Source organism: Atta cephalotes, assembly GCF_000143395.1.
Source record: "Atta cephalotes unplaced genomic scaffold scaffold00005, whole genome shotgun sequence".
NCBI classification, from domain to species: Eukaryota; Metazoa; Arthropoda; class Insecta; order Hymenoptera; family Formicidae; genus Atta; species Atta cephalotes.
This window is the reverse complement of record NW_012130069.1, coordinates 7,251,490-7,256,421: the sequence shown is the minus strand read 5'-3', so window position 1 is coordinate 7,256,421 and position 4,932 is coordinate 7,251,490.

Below are 4,932 nucleotides of genomic sequence, written 5' to 3'. Positions count from 1 at the left end.
AACATAGGATCCACTTTCGTTCATATTATAATTTGAATCTTGAAATAAGTATTTAGGAATTTTTTCCCAAACTTTTCTATTGTAGACTCTTTGTAATGGTAAACTCGAAATCATATTGAAGCAGGTAGTAAAGAGCCTATAGACCCTTGTTATTTCTTTTTGCAGAAAAGATTTAGCCAGTTTCTCAGCTTTCAAAAGTAATATTACATATTCCTATTTTAATCAATCAATATATATGTCATAGTCTTTTTGTCTTTTATCAGCCTTTTAAGAAAAAGACTAGCTTTTTTGCAAAAAGACTGCAACATAAAAGGCAATTGTGCGAATAACGCGGGCAATTTAGGAATTCAACATAAAAGATTTTTTTAATCGCATTAAGAATGAAAGCAATTTGTGATGGATTCGATATAATGTCTTTTCGTAATTTCTTTGTTCTTTCATATTGGATTTCCTCCATGCCATTTTGTATAACAATTCAACAGATAAAACTTGAAATATGAGTGCTTCCAAATACGATTCGGTGTGTTTCCTTTTCCGGTTGCCATCTCGATTTATCGCCATGTATAGGCTGGTAAAGCTTGAAGTTTGACGCATTGCGTTTCTCGGCACAATGTTGATTCATATACGCCACGTGCACGCACACATGTGTGCGCGCGCGCGTCTGTTTGTAAAGCGGCCGCCCGCGACTTCGCGTCGTCGCGTTATCGGGCCTGTCTTATCGCGCGGACTCGCCTCGCGGCATTTAAGTACGCTTTGCTGCAATGCAACGAACGACACGACTTTCGTACAGTCCGCGCCGAATCCTAAAAAAGGAAGAATTCGACGAAATTTAGCGAACTCTATGGTATCTACTATAACGATTTCTGTTTAAAAAAAAAGTCAATGAATATTATCTACTCGAAGCAGAAGACTTTAGTAAAATTTCATTTTGAATTATAAATTTATCTTGAATGTTTTATTTACATTTTTTGTATATTAGTTTATCGGAGTTTAAAATTATTTTTGTTATTATTTGTTTTTTCTTTATTGAGAAAAATATCAACAAGAATTTTGGTGAGGACAAGCATAAAATTTCTGATTATAGTAACTAGAATTGTTTCATTGATGTAATCAAAATATTTCTTTTCAATGCTGTTACTTATTTAATATTTATGCAAGGTTATAACATAAATTATAAAAATTTGGATAAGCATAATAAATATAAGAATTGAAAAAGAGATAGGAAACTTAAATGGCCATTTTGAAATTGCGCTATGAGGCATACAATGTTTTTATAATCCTTAAAAAGCTTTCTTAATCAAATAGCCATTTACGACTATTTACGTACGGCCGTAGCAATGATAATATAAAATAATGTTCCGTCTACCAATTTTTATTTAACAATCGACAATTATACCGTTTATTAATCATGAATGATGAAATCTCGACACATTTCACATTGAAATCCATATCTTAATGAATACCTTAATCAATTAACAAATCATTATTGAGTAACGAATCGACGCATTATTCTATATAACGTTTAGAGTTTATATAAATTCGACTTTTCCCAAGATATTTACTCGAAGCACGTGATTCATTCTCGTTCGCATCGTGCTGAAGATGACCTGCGGCTTGTTGTCTGTTTTGGGACCAGGGGCCGGCTGGGTCCTACCATTTTGTTGGCTTAGCAGGTCGTCCAGTCCTTCCCCTCGGAACTCATCTGCGCACGAATGTGGTAGACTCTAAAGCGAAGTGATACTTCCTTTTCTTCTTACCGTCTACAGACTTTTAATCATCTCTTTTTGAACTTCCTTGCCTTTTTCTTCTGTTGCATTACTGTAAATTTAAAGACACATAACGTATTCTTAAGTCAATCTTCCTAAGTCGATTATTAATGATCAATACCCTATGATAATCACTCTTCTGCCAATTTTAACGTATATTATATATTCGTTTTAATTTGAGGAACAAAAAATCGTCTAAAAAATCGAATTCTCTCAAGAATGATAATGCTTGACGCACATTTGTATAGATATCAAATATTGAATAATAATGTATGAATAAACAATCCTACGTAAATTTTGATTTTTCATTGTATATGCTTGAATTCAAGCATAACGTAAAATTCGATATTTAAATGATATCTGCAGGTAATATTTGTACATTAGTAAGTTGCCAATAGTGTTTTCAATTGTTATCAAACTCCATTTGCGTTTAAAAAGTTGATGATTTCTGAAAAATGTCGAAATCTATCGCGTATACTAGCCCGAAAAACGAATTCCGCGCGTCTGTTATAACTCGGCTTCTGTCGGTGCGATTGGGATAAGATTTGAATGGTAGAGCTGCGAAATGGTGTAGAATCGTATGCAAAAGGAGCGAAGTCGCTATCATGTCTGGAAGCCGAGATATAAATTAGCGGTTTTTCGTCTGCGCGCGAGGAGTCGAAATCGCGCACCACGCTGCGCATGTTGCCTGCCTCTCTCGAGTGAGTGGAACTTTCCACGGCGCGAGACCCGACGACCTCGGCCTCAGTATCGATATCTTAGGTGAGATCATTGATCCGATTCTTTCTTCCCTCCTGGAGTTACGCATCAAAATTTGACAATTTTCGTAATCGAGTCTCCGTGTTTCCGGAAAATGCGAGAATTAGCGGCAACGTTCATAGCCAGGCATTGTCCGAAGATCAATATAATAAATTGACGGCGTAAAAGTACGATTTCGCTGAACAAGCAAAGATTTTGACAAGTATTTCGCTCAGTATTTTGCGAGAATTTTGTGAGTGAGAATTAATCTATCTGCCGCGAAATATGTTGCAATATAAGAGACGTACGTTTAATTAAATGATGAAACTAAATGATATTAATAATTAATTTTGAAGCTGAATGTGCTTTTTATTGACATATACGTATAATGATATGGGAATTTTACGCGTTTACAAAGCATTTCTTGTTAGCAAGCTTCTGTGATTGTTACGTTTATTATATCGAGAGTCTTTTTGTTTTCAACTTGTTTTTAATAATGCATATTAACAATAATTTTATAAAAATATATATGTGAACTCGTTTCTAATAACTGTAATAATTTTTCGTGGTATCACGAAGTGATTAATAACTGAAGAGATGAAAAAAAGAAAGACGGATTCCGCGCACGCGAATGAGTTACGAGACAATCCGGGAAACATTGACTAGAAAAATTCTTTTACATTCATACTTTTCCATATATATATATATATATATATATCGTGTCACATGAATATGAAAATATGAGTGAGCTGATGCAACAAATTTGCGCGTTCCGTTAAAACACTACTTCTCACATATTTTTATTCGCTTCGCAACACAACTTCGTAATTATACCCTTGGGACATTCTAGCCTTCGAAATATTTTTTTCCTAGCTAAATTAGTAAAATATATTTAAATGTAATAAAGAGATTTAGCGAAATATCAAATCTGATTATAAAACAATTCAAATATAGTAAATATTCAAATGTGCTAAAGTAAATAATTTTATTAATATCGCATGTCTATCCTTTTAATTTCCTTCCTCTTCTCCTTGCTTTCAATGTCTATACACGCCATTTTAAGCGCGGAAAATAACGTCATGCTACAAAGAATCTCTCATAATTCTCGAAGATTCCTTCGTGATGGAGAACAAATTCATTGGATATCTTCATAGAGAACATATAATTAATGACAACAAATCAAAAAATATAGTAAATCGACATTGTGGTTTTCACTTCGACTTTGATGGCACGTTATAGAATTTATAATCTCAAGTTAACAGATCACAGTGATTACGTTTGCAATGGGTATTATATAAATAATAAACTATTCGCGAAACACGTATGTCTCTTCACTGAAGCCATTATAACTGAACAAAGTGTGGTTTGTTCTATGTATATGGGCGAAGATTAAAAATAGATGGAAGAATCGGATGATTCATATTCTTATCGCTCTATTTCGATATTCATACAATTCTAGTTGCAAATGATTTCTTTCGACGGCGACTTCTTACTGTCTGTCTCCTTTCTTTAAAACATTATACACGCGTTAGATGAACTCCTACATCAAAATTCTTGTATCCTACGTTCGTATATACTTTATCTCGAAAAAATGTATCTCTACAATGAGAACGAGATATGCATTGATCGTGCAGAAACAGATATCTGCGAGTAGTCGATTTTAGCGAGAGTGTTGAGCGGAGAAATTAATGCTTGAAGTTTATGATCTGACGCTAACATTTTTACGTCTTCGGAAATAGGATAATTACTGTAGATCATGTAATTATCACTCGACTAACTGCCTTATAATTTCAACGTGTTGTTGAGATGACTCCCTGATGGTTAATTAGGTTATTCTAGTAAAATCACTAATGATATAACAGAAATTCTCTGATATATTTACGGAAAAATGTTTGAATTCTTCTCATAAAAACTTAATATAAAACTTTACATATTTAAAAATATCTAAAAAATGCAAGTTACAGCAATTTTATAAATCACAATGAGGAACCAAAATTATTTAATATCAATACGAAGAATTTGATATCAATATTATAGTAACAGAAAAAAAAACGCTCGATATTCTTAAATTGAATAGACAATTCATAAAAAGTAATCATATTTTCAAATTGTCACTTGAATATATCTAAATAATAAAGAAATTGCGGTTGGACTTTCGTTTATAGTCAATTCCTATTATCGCACCTGCAAGTCAAATTTTCTCAATATTTCCTCGATAGCAGAAGAGCTCTTAGTTGTATCATCCGCTCTTTTCTGCTAGTAAAAAGAAAAAAAGGGGAATCCTTTCGAGAACCAACGACGGAATCAGCGTTGCAAAATCAGAAGTTTATCACAACGAGAAAGAGAGGAAAGTCAAATCCGAGAGGAAGGGGAGAGAGAGAGAGAGAGAGAGAGAGAGAGAGTGGAGGGGAGGGAGGAGGAGGAGGAA